Here is a 12,681-nt window from a genome sequence, read left to right as displayed (position 1 = left end):
TACATGTTGACTTCTATATGTTAGCTCTGTTAGTTAATCAAAAACAGTTCAATCCCCTAGGGTTTTTTTAGTCATTGATGTGAGGTATCTGCAATTTATGCAGGATTATTTGAGAATTAGTACCACTTGCTCCTGCGCTTCCCCTACAAACTGGAAGTGTACTGGGAGATTGCACTTTAAGCCACAGCCAAAGGACACACTTCACACATGCATTTCTGAACAAGCTGAAAGATAAAGAACCATCACTGATACTACATGGTACTTCACAGCATTACGCAGTCCTGGCTAGCGTTGTCCTACCCACTTTCCTAAAGTTACAATGAGACACTATTCTTAATATTACAGGTTAGTGGAGCGTCAACATGATTCTGAAATTGTTATTTTTAAGGTAGATTTGATGATTACTTCAGAACATTTAAACATGTATGTGGCACTAGGATATTGCTTTCCTTTGTTTTATTTCATATGTATAATGCAGTAAAATGTATTTGCAACATACAATCATACAATTTTCTCAGTGACACAGCTGCCATAACTCTGTTTCATTTAAGAAGATCAGACATTCAATTTACAATCCAATACAGACACTGGGGCACACACACACACTCACACTAGCACACACACACTCAAAGACTATACAGGCTAAAGCTATCCATGCATCATCCTCGTTTGAAATCCACTTACAGGATCACACTATCACGCTTTGTGACTGTTTTTCTCTTTTATGACAGCTTGTCCACAAGCTTTTCTCTGAGGCTCCAATCAGCTGTCGGTCTAATGCAGCCGTGCAACATCCAATCTACCAGCCCAGTGCTATGACTGGCTGAATATGACTGCATACACACATTTACACACAAACAAAACAAGGGCAGAATGTTAGATGCATTGAAGGCCCATGACCTTGGCTATGCTTCCAGAGACTATATGAAATAATACCCGCATTCTGTCTCATATCTCTGTATAACCAAATCATCTGTCACCCTCCAGCACAATGGCACTTTCTCCATCCCCCTCTGCACTTCAGATTACAGTCAAATTTTCCCCTATATCTCTTCACCTATTCAAACTCATCACTGCAGTCGTGAGTTTATTTGCACAGGCAAAAGCTGGGATGACTGCCATCAGTTCATTCCTTTTAAAATGAAGTATGCAAAGCTTTCTCTTTTTGCCTTTTTTTTACCACACTGTGGGAATGAGCATGACAGTTAAAAAATAATGTCCCACTATAGTTTAAAAAATGTAGTAATTTGATTTGAGGAATATTATATGGTCCCACAATTTTGAAAATGGAATGTCCTATCCACCTGGTACCCCCTATCTGGCCTCACGTAGATAATTCATGTCGCTTTGCCATAATTGACCTGGCCAGTGTGAAAGACAACACCTCACAACTTTTACAGGGACAGGAAGCAGCACTCTATAGCGTAGCCTGGTACAAGTTTATACGTCTGCGCCCATAAGTCCACGACTCTGCATCTATCTGCTGTCTAAACGGTAAAGGCAGGACTGTGCGTGCAGGAACACAAGGCTCGGTAGACCAATCACAGCATACAGTACAATCAAGTACATACTGCATAGGGTCAAGCGTAGAATGCCAGGCTACACGTAGAGTACATGTGGGCTACAGCGTAGATTTGACGCAGAAGTATAAATCGGCTTTAACACTTAATAATTAATTTACATATTGTAATCCCATGACTTTCGGCATGTCCATCTGAAAACAACTGTAAGCCCTTTTTGGTGTACTGTTCTGTAAGCAGTTTTTGGTGCTTTTCATTGAATTCTAGGAGAGAGCTCTCCAATAAAGTCCCAAAGGACAAAAAAGAATCAGCTTCATAACTTTACTGCAACAGTAATGTTACTGCAATGTTTCTTCTGTCTGTAAAAAATGAAATTCTAATAGCAGTGTATAGTGTTTACTGACTTTCTCCAGCACCGGGGCTGGAGTAGCATTAGCAGTAGCCGCTAAGCGCTAGCTCTTTTGTTGTTCAGAGATGAGAATTATCGGCCTGTAGCCTGCTGCTAACCCTGGCTAGCACTGCTGGAGCAGCATTACTGGCTAACCATGCTAAGCGGAAAAAATTGGTAATTTAAGCTTACTGTAAATAAACGGAAGCTCTTTACTTACCCAAACAAACAGTTTTCAGGAGAGAAATTTGTGTAGATTAATAGCCAGCACTCGTTTGACTTTGAAAGCAAGTGTTTTTTAAGAATAATGTTCCTTACTTATACTCCTTATAATCCATTGCGCCTTATATATGAAAATAGACCAGAAATTAAATAAAGTGCAAAAAATAAAGTACAAAAAAATATGGTAGGTTTATTCAGACTGCCTGAAAATCTGTTTGTAATAAAAAATAATCAGTAGCCAATGAAAACAGTAATGTGATGTTTTGTTCATATTACCCAGATAATAAAAGCAGTCAAGCATGATTTCTAAACCATGGTAAAGCTCTTGCTCTTTTCAAGGCCATAGCTCTGTAGGAACAGCAAGAGGAAACAGGTGTTCCATGTTCCAACACATCTGCAGGCCAGTAAAGAAGAGAGACGGATCTTCAAAGAGCTCCTTCCCTCACTATACGCAAGTAGTGCAACAATTCATTACAGCAGCTCCTAATGATATGCTTGGTGTCAGAGAAAAGGTAGCACATGTGAACCTATGAATGATAGGGAAGGGGAGAGAGAGAGAGAGAGAGAGAGAGAGAGAGAGAGAAGGGTGGATGTCCACTTTAATGAAGCATGTGTTAAAAGACAAAACTGCATAACAGTTGCGTCACACCTTTCTGCAGATCCGTTCAGCTGCAGGTATGACTGGCCTCATCTTTGGAGAGATCAGACAGAGAGAGAGGGCTACAGAGAGAGGAAGGTAGACAGAGAGAAAGAGACTAAAATAGGAGGCATTCAGGCTTTGATGCAATTGCTTCTGATCTATAGAAAGTATGGTTATCTTATTCTCTTTTAACTGACTTAATTTGCATTTCAATTGCGCCGTCATCTTTAGGAAGAACAAAGTGACCTGAAAAGAGACACACTCAGCTTCAGACAAATTCAGCAACTAGTGTGTCAACTGACTTTGCTGGAAAGGTATACCTTTAAAACATTAAAGCCAGCTTAGAGGCCCACTGTTACAGCTGACTAACACACAAGCAGCACAAACACTACTCAAGGTCAATACCCTCCTTCTATTCAGAGCTGTAATCCTGCAGCGGAAAGAACAGTAAGTCACACGCTGCATATAATGCAAAAAGGGAAACCCCGGAAAAAAAAAAGAATGTCAAAAAGACAAATGGAGAAGCATGTATCTAAATGAACCTATGAATGCTAACTATGCACAACCAACAAACAGACTTAAAAAGACAGGAACAAATCGAGTTATATAAAGTTCTCTTTACTTGAAAGACACTTGCTATGCTATGACTCTTACCAGCATGATGGCTTGGTCAGGGTGGAACTCTTGACTACTGACAAAATCGGTCTGACGAGCACCTAACCTGAGGAAACTGCTTTGCTGAGTTCGCTGTTCCATACTGGTTGCCTAATTGTGACGTCCATTTTACATTAGGCCTTTTGCAAATATTACAAAATCACTGTGGATCAAAATTACCTAATTTACACTGATAAATCATGGGATGTTGGTAAGTAAATGAATCGCAAAGTTTTACCTGAGAGGACACCGTGGTAACAGCCACATCTGTAAAAGTTGGCAGGTGTTATCTTGTAACTAAGGCTAAACACTGGCCAGCAGCTTGAATTATCAGAGTTTGAGCAAGGCCTAACAGTTGGTGCAAAATAGATGAGACATCCCATTCCATTCCAATCTATTTCTGAAGTTGTGCAGGCACTTAACACTCCTCAATCCACAGTGGACTGTGTGTACTGGAAGTACATCATGTAAGAAATTACCAATGGGTGATGATTGTGAACAGTAGCATCTGGATAGAATTGTTAAAATGCATGAATTTTATACATGCAAAGAGATACAGTGCCAACGCAGGAGGCGACAAACGCCTGTGGACTGACGAGGTAGACTGCATGCTCCACCAAAGCCACATAGTGCAGTAGCACCTCTCCAGACTGAGGTGGCAATGACCAAAACCTAATCCTTCTTCTTACCATAGGCATACCATTACATTGATAGAAATACAAACATAATTTACAGCTGAAACAAAGTAAAGAAGTGCTTTACAGTAGTAAACAAAATTTTTAAAGTGAGCTTCTTGTAGAGCATGTGTACTTACATGTCTAACTTAAACAATCTTGTAATCATTTGAACAGGGTTTCCAAGGTTTTGCCTACAAGATATCTGGCAAAATAGCAGTGGTATGACTATCATCTGTATGACAACCAACTGCTAAAATTCAGCACTGTGAGGGCCTGTTCTACAGGTGATTAGAGGTTATTACGTATTTTATATTATATACTGCTTTTCTTTCATTTCCCACATATCCCGACCACTGACCCACCCAATTTTTAACTAGCAATCTTGACTTGCTTCTCTTATTCTGCATACCCACCCACCTCCAATAACACAGCCACCTCACAGAATCTACCATGACTCTTATAACCAGCAACTCAAAACACTGTTGCACACTCCATTAAATAAAGAGTTCTGTGTTAGCATGTTCACACTGTAGCTAAACAGAACAGTTGTTCAGTACAACAAAACAAGTAACAGGTTCAAGAAATTAAGTGACATTACAGGATGGCAGGGCTTTCATGGTCTTTGACCAGTCCTACGTGTTAAGGGGAGGAGAGTAAAAAGGGCAGGCCAGACAGCACTGCAGCGCAGGAGAGAGAGACAGCAACTCCACCCTGTCTGTCTCAGTGTCGCTGTACTAATCAACCCCTGTCCAGGATATGCATGTGTTTGTGTGTGTGTGTGTGTGTGTGAAAGAGAACATGTATATAACCTAATCATATATATAACCTATCTAATCAATAATATATTAATTCTAATCAGAATCAACCTGCAATATCTTAAATCAAACAAACACCCCTTTATGTATTCAAGCTAAATGAATCAGGCTTATCCTGATGTATACTCATAATGAAACTCATTTCCATCAGCGTATTTACCAAAACACTGCAAAGCACTGCATGATCAGCAGACACAAAACAACCAGGGCTTGCCAAAAGAACTTAATGGTGCCAGAACTGATGAAAAAATAAAACAGACAGCTTGCGATGGCAGAATGCATCAAAATCCATTCACATTCAACACAAAATTCCAAAAAGTTCCACATATTTGGAGTATTCTTCGCATATTTATTACAAAAATAAACAAAGGTATGAGGAGCAAGGAGAGAGTGAAAGAGACAAAGAGTAGAGCGAGAGAGAAAGAGAGACACGGCTCAGGCAAGTATTTAAACTGGCAGACATGGGGGTGATAAAGAGAACAGAGAAAAATCAGTCAGACACAGAGACCCACATTCAGACAGTCAGACAGACACACACACACACCTGAAATGACATGAATCATTGTTTTACCAGTAATTCAGTCCTAATTATTACTCAACAGTTTGATGCAATATTGTAATTATAGGTTATACCTAATGTGTCAGATAAACACAGAGTCTGTAAATGAATTATTTTGGGATAACAAGAGTGTGAGATATGCTTGTCAGTAAAATTAAGTTTCTAGCATGGTCATAATTTCCAAACCCATGCATATAGATTTTCAGGTTACTATAATTAAATTTAGAATAGATTTGTGACTATATTGTAATATTTAATACATGCTTATAAACAAATTTACTAACTTAACCTAAAGGTTGGCTACCATTAAGTTCTACCATGCACAGTTTGGTGCATGTGGTCATATGAAGAGTACACGGTACGCTGTTGATGAAGCAGCCATGCATTGGACATGCATTTGTTCTGTGTGATTTGTTCACCCCTACTCTGGACTCTACTGCACAGACTGCAAATTTTACAACATGGCAGACAATTCTGGCTTTAATTTAATTTAATGCAATGGAAGAGAATCTAACATGTTTTCTGCAGTCATTGGTTTGCTCTTGCCTGTTTCTTGCACATTTTTGCTACCTCTGTGCCTTATATATTTTAAGTTCTGTAAACTGCAGTAAACTGTTGAGATGAAACTTATGGCAAACTGCGTAGATAGACTGTAAGTGCAATTGTGTCATGCCCATATGTAAATGAAAGACAGCTACATTGTAAATCTTTGAAATGGAAAATGTTTCACAGTAAAACAGCTCCAGTTAACTTTTGATAACAGCAGCTCTTGGCACCTCCATGGAAGTGTTGCAGCATAAAGTAAAATCAACAATCAGAAAAAAAGTGTGGCCCAATTTAACCAACCTATTATAACATGCCTGGATCTGCCTCGATCCTATAATCATTAAACCACTGATAAAACGGTTGTAAGAATTTCAAAACAGTTATAATTCAGAACGTTTAAGGGTGCTTTCACAACCAAGTTGTTTGGACAGTATAGATCATTGGCTGGTGTGTTTTCTTGAAAGTTTGTATTTTTAGACCAATTACACAAAGTTGTGCCAAAATCCAACTCTCCTTCGCATTACACAGCAGTTTGGGCGCAAACACCTCACCAAATCATCTCTTATGTAAAAACAAAAAAAGGAATCCAAGGGTAATCTGTTAAATGCATCCTGCTGGGTGGGGCACATGCCTGTAAAAGGAGTCATCTGAAAAGGCAACTGGTACAATTGGCAACATTCTACAAACCAATCGATATGAATTACAAGGAGATGCAGCCCATGTAGGTAATGATGACAGGATATAGGAAAGTTCTTTAGTCCGCTCACTAAACTGAGGCTTGTTAGCCCTTCATACAGAGTTTTTTTAGAGGCACACTTCAAACAAAGCGATATGTGAATCACTGGTAAAATGCCAGCACATGCGACCAAAGAATCCCACAAATGTAAATATTTTCCTTGTTCTTCATAACAGCATAAAAAATCTCAAACAGTTTGTCTCAGTAGCTAGCTAGTTAGCTATCTTTCCTGTCCCAAAGCTGCAGCATTTAAGGTGGAACAGAAAAATAAAATAAAAGCTAATTTCAGCTCCCCATCACAGAGGAATTAAGCAATGGACAATAATAATAATTAATTTCCACCCTTTCTGAAGATGCCCTAAGGTTAACTAGTTAACCAACAGCTAGGTTACTAAACGTAAGCTTAGGATATGTCTGGTGCTTGAAGGGTTGCCCCAATTCCTAAGGGGAGGGTTTCACCCCTTCCTCTTGTAAGTTCGTTCCAAAGGGTTACAGTCGAAAAGAAGGGGTAGGGGCAAGTGCTAGGGCCAAGGGGTAAATGGGATTGGGCCTTCGTGCTAAGAACCATTTGGGAAACCCAGCCCAGATCAAATGTATACAAAGTAACAAACACACAAACTTTGGTTTTGCAATTCGTGGGATTCGTGCAATTCTGCCCACACAAATCCCACACTTCTGTAAGCCAAGGTAGGACACTTATAGGCTGCAGTTTTGCACCCCATTCATTATTAACCACATGTGAAAATCAACTATACAGAGCAATATTATAAAGAAAAGCAAATTGTGTAACATAAAAAGCTGCAATCATTACAATGGATTTGGGGAATTCCATAATCAATAAGGTACAACTGTGTTTGTACACTCCTCATTGTGGGATTGTTTACATTTAAATAAATGCAATCCATTTATATAGCTTGCCCAGAGAGAACAAATCACAGTTTACACTGGGTTAAACCACACCCGACACTATGACTAAAACCTTGATGTGGGAGCACACTTGTAACCTCAGACAAAGACATGACTGCACACTGGTGCGAGTGATCATCTCTAATGTCTGCAGAAATCCTAAAATGCAAACCGATTTTATACATTACTACTTATTTGAAGGTTTAATTACAGAGAAAAGTGGATAATTGATCCAAAGCAGTTTACAATCACCTTCCATTGTGTAAATGAGGCAGAAATAGCTGTCTGTGACGGACACTAATTCACTCCACTGACAGCATTTTAGCAATAAACACTCATCCAAAACAAGTGTGTCAAAGCCTGAACAGCTCAGCACAGCTGATGAGGACACTGGGATAGGATTTACTCCTTGCTTCTTAAGAAAAACCACCCAGCCTCTAAGAAATTATTGGTAAAATCAGCAACCTCTAATGACATGTTGCTAATTTGAAGCTGAGTATTCTTCCACTGAACTGCTCACAAGCTTTTTCCAACCATAGCATTTACCCTGCTGATGCTGCCCTGCTGTACTTTAACTGTCAGCTCAACAAACAACTCCATCAATCACAAAGAGCTGAGAGGTTTGAACATGAACCTGCATGGATTTCTGTGCCATGACAATGCAAGTGAAGGAGGTAATACTGACCTAAATTCAAATCTCTGCATAACCGCTTCATCTGCATGCATTGAGTAAAAAACCACAAGGGAAGCCACTGTTGCTTCAGTGTATATGTCAGCACCATCATCTGTTCTGAGTAAGATATCGATACAGCTTGAAAAATGTTTGTGCCAACTTCTGTGTCTCCTTAGCCTTTCTGACTAAGCCTCACTTAGTCACCATCATTACCACCCACTGTCTACTGTGGGTGGAAATTAATTCTGTAATGTATTCCTGGTACACACTCGACATTGTGGTTTGAGGAATGTTAAATGGCTAAACACGTTTGAAAATGGAATGCCCCATCTAGCATCCATTATCTGAAACTCCTATAATTCACTCTGCCTTGCCATGAGCATGTTGGCCAGTATTCACCACTTGTGAGCTTCCCACAACTGACATTTCCTTCAAGATTCAATATGTATGCGTTAGGTCAGTTCTACAAATTCGGGCAGTTATGCTGATTATCAGAGACTGAATTTTACATTCACATTGCAGGCATATTTTCAAGCAGCTGATTTCCTGAATTTTCTTTATTCTGCAGCAGTGGATACTGAAGCTGACCTTATCCCTGGTGTTTCTGCAGAGGCAGCCATTATGTGTGTGTGTCTGTCCATCCACAATTATAACACAGCTGCGTGACCATGCACACAGAGAGCACATTAATATTGAGTGTGGACGGCTCAGGGTCCTTCGTGAAACAATGCGCATGAGTAGTCAGGCTCCAAAGTCAACTGAGGTGAGGACTGTTGCTGTGCTTGGACGGATATGGGCGCTCTGCTGCAAAAAAGGCAGCATCTCGTTTGCATCTGTGAATAAATGTTATGAATATTGATTGGTGAGCTGCAGTAGATACAGTCTTTTAGGCTATGTCAATACATGTAAACATGCTCTGCTCTACATGATAGGCTACTTGTGCTGCCTATAATAATGCAGCTTCCATGGGGGTTCAGTCTGTCAGGTCCCCACACTGCTATTATCCTCGCCCCCTCTTTCATGATCCCTCTTTCTTTCTCTTGCTCATTTAATATGGCACTGAATAGCCCACACTGGCTTTAATAGGCATGTACTGGTTTTGTATTAGGAGGACCTGCAGTTCCTGCCCCTCACTGCATCTTCCACACAGCAACCCACGTCACAGCTCAGTGAGAGCAGCTCGTAGCTATGTATTCCTGTAGACATACAGTAAGGTCAGATGATGGCAGTTACAGCATAGCGCTGTTCGTCTTTTAAAATGGTCTGATTGTGAAATTGCTCGTATTTAAGTTTCATTTCTCAGCACAGTATGCGTCACACTGTCATTCCAGAGGCAGGAGCAGAAGATCTTGTTGAGTGTGAACACCTGTGTTCAAAATCCCATCAGAAGCAGAAGCTAGGTTAGATAACTAGGTTAGTTAACTAGCTTACTAACATTGACAAAAATGCCTAACAGTTACACGGCATAATGTCTTTCCTATTAAAACCTTACATTTATCATCAGTATAATGTAATTTTTATTAGAAAAATTTCTCAATTTAGAGGTGAGCTGTGAATATTTATTTAACTAGTAAACTATTAATATTATAGCTAAAAAGCTACAACTCCCGACAAATCAAAGAAGCTACCCGAAGGATATATCCTTGGTGTAATTCTGACAGTAGCCAAAAACTCACAATATAATACTACCTAGCTAGATGTCATAATAGTATATAACATTAGTACTAATTAAAATGTATATTGTAAATATACATCTCTGGAAAAAAGAGACCGCTTAAAAAAGATGAGTATCTTTGTTTATACCAAAGTGAAATCCTCTGGAATATAATCAAGAGGAAGATGGATGATCACAAGCCATCAAAGCAAGCTGAACTGATTGGATTTTTGCACCAGGTGTGGCATTAAGTTATCCAAAAGCAGTGTGTGAGACTGGTGGAGGAGAACATGCCAAGATGCAAATAATTGCTCTAAATGATTATTTTTATTTAAAATTCGGGAGAAACATTGTCTGTAGTTTATAGAATAAAACATACTCAAATGTGTACCTATAAATAGCAAAATTAAAGAAATTGATTCAGAAACTGAAGTGGTCTCTTAATTTCTTTCCAGAGCTAAAATTATATTTTAGAAATCTAAAACTGCACAAATCCTAAATGTACAGCTCCTCTAGTCAAAAGCAGGCAACATCAGAGATATTTTGTATTATCATTGTATTAGCCAGAATTCATGTATGGATTTGTAAACCTGGACTCACTAGCTACATAGATCAGGAGTTTCAATTTCATTTCTAGCTAGTACCTAAAATAAATTTGATATGGTCATGTGTAATTGGAGTTTTTATTAATAAGAATGTAGCTGGAAGGTTTTTAGTTAGATTAGAGAGTGAAATTGAATGTAGGTTAAATGAATGGTAAGATTATAGTTAGTGACTACTCAAAAATAGCTAGCTACATTTCAGATTAAATGTGTTCTTAGTAATATCTCTAGTCAGGATGTCTTCACAGATCTGTTACAATGATATTATTACTGGGAAACGCTGCATATGAAGCTAATTAGAGACCATTTTAACAGGTATAACGTTAGATTTTGTTATGGCATACTGTTCTGTACTGCTGGTGTAATTTTGGGCTAAAACGCTTGTCAAACCTAGTCATGTCATTGTAGCTAGCCTAGCTGTTGGTGGGAATAACAGCTCAGCCGGATGGGTTAGCTAGCGTTAAATGCCCCTCAGGTTCAGGCTGCTGCGTTTTAACCAGCTAACAGAAACAACCGCAGTGCTGTCATACCGACCAGCTGCTTCCAGCTCAGCCAGTCCGGCTCGCTTTCATCAAACACTAAAGGAAAAAAGGCTAAACAAACCTGGTTCTGCACCTCCACGTCCGTTTCTCCGCTCTCTGGTAGCTAACTAACCCAGCTAGCTAACGACGAGGAGCGGGGTCCAGTCAGAAACCGGCCGTTAGCGGCTCCACGGCTCGGCGATAGGAGCAAGAAACGAGACGCCTGTACTCCAGAGCTTCTCGAGCTGACAGAAAACAGACCACCTCAGAGACAAACTTCCCACTTCCAGTGACCAGCTCGTATTTCTGTTCCTCCTTTCTTCCTCCCCTTTCAGCTTTTCACGGAGCTCCTCTCTGAACGCAGTGCCTCCATATCGCCTTTCCTTCTCCGTTAAACTGACGGTTGGGTCTGAATCCTCCGCGCGCCCGCTCTAACTACACCTCTCTCTCCCCGCCTCTCTCGCTCGCTCTCTCTTTCCCTCTCTCTCTGTCTGTGTGTGTCTCTCTCTCTCTGTGCCTCTCTCTGTATCGATGTGTGTATCTCTTTTTGTGCCTCTGCTCTCTCTCTCTCTGTCTTACATTCTGTCTTTTTCTGTGTCTATCTGTGTACCTTTCTCAATATGTCTCTCGGCGTGCATCTGCTCTTTCTCTGTCTCACTCTCTCTGAGTGTCTCTGCTTTTTCCCTGTCTCACTCTCTCTGTGTGTCACTGTCTGTCTCTCTCTGCATGTCTCACTCTGTTGTCAGTGTCTCTCTTTCTGCGTGTTTCTCTGCTCTTTCTCTGTGTCTCTCTCTGAGTGTGTGTCTCTCTCTCTGCGTGTCTCTGCTGTTTCCCTGTCTCACTCTCTCTGTGTGTCACTGTCTCTCTCTCTGCATGTCTCTGCTTTTTAGCTGTCTCACTCTCTCTGTGTCACTGTCTCTCTCTTTCTGCATGTCTCTGCTCTTCCTCTGTCTCACTCTCTCTGTCTCTCTCTCTCTCTCTCTCTGCGTGTCTGCTCTTTCTGTCTCTTTCTCTGCGTGTCTCTGCTCTTTCTCTTTGTGTGTCTCTCTGTCTCACTCTCTCTGCTCTCGGTCTCTGCTCTCGGTCTCTGTCTCTCTCTCTCTCTCTCTCTCTCTCTCTCTCTCTCTCTCTCTCTCTCTCGCGGTTGTAAACCCCGTTTATGAACCTTCAGGGGATGATGAAGCACGAGGCGGCAACCGTTGACTGTTTATAGCATTTCTGAACTAAGCCTGCTGTCTCACTCTTGGTGTCGCTGAGGTCCAAACGATGCTGCGATGCTAAAGGAGCCCGGTTAGGTTAGCTAACGTTAAACGCACGCCCCCCTACTCTCATAATAATCAGTGTATGGTGACGTGCTCGCGCACTGCACGTACCGGGGTAGCACACACACATACATACAGAGCCTACACGCACATATGCACTCGCGCGCGCGCTCCTCTGAGAGGTGGGAGGCGCGTAAAGCCTTGAGGAGGGGGACGGACGGTGATGGAGCGGACAGATAGCTAAACACGAGGGGAAATGGGCTCTTCTGTTCATGCCTGAAGTAACTTAAAACAGCGACTGCAGAG

General features: G+C 40.8%; 1 protein-coding gene across 1 annotated transcript in view; it reads right to left on the bottom strand.

The window, feature by feature from the left end:
- Window positions 1-12,368, bottom strand: part of myo9ab (myosin IXAb) — a 115,590-nt gene extending 103,222 nt beyond the window's left edge. The window contains exon 1 of the mRNA XM_022672360.2: window positions 11,196-12,368. The gene's annotated coding sequence lies outside the window, so the exon portion shown is untranslated. The remainder of the gene's footprint in view (window positions 1-11,195) is intronic.
- Between the last annotated feature and the right edge of the window lie 313 nt (window positions 12,369-12,681).

Source organism: Astyanax mexicanus, chromosome 2 (genome assembly GCF_023375975.1).
Source record: "Astyanax mexicanus isolate ESR-SI-001 chromosome 2, AstMex3_surface, whole genome shotgun sequence".
NCBI classification, from domain to species: domain Eukaryota; kingdom Metazoa; phylum Chordata; class Actinopteri; order Characiformes; family Acestrorhamphidae; genus Astyanax; species Astyanax mexicanus.
The sequence above is the reverse complement of the archived record's forward strand: the minus strand, read 5'-3'. Positions and strand labels throughout refer to the sequence as shown.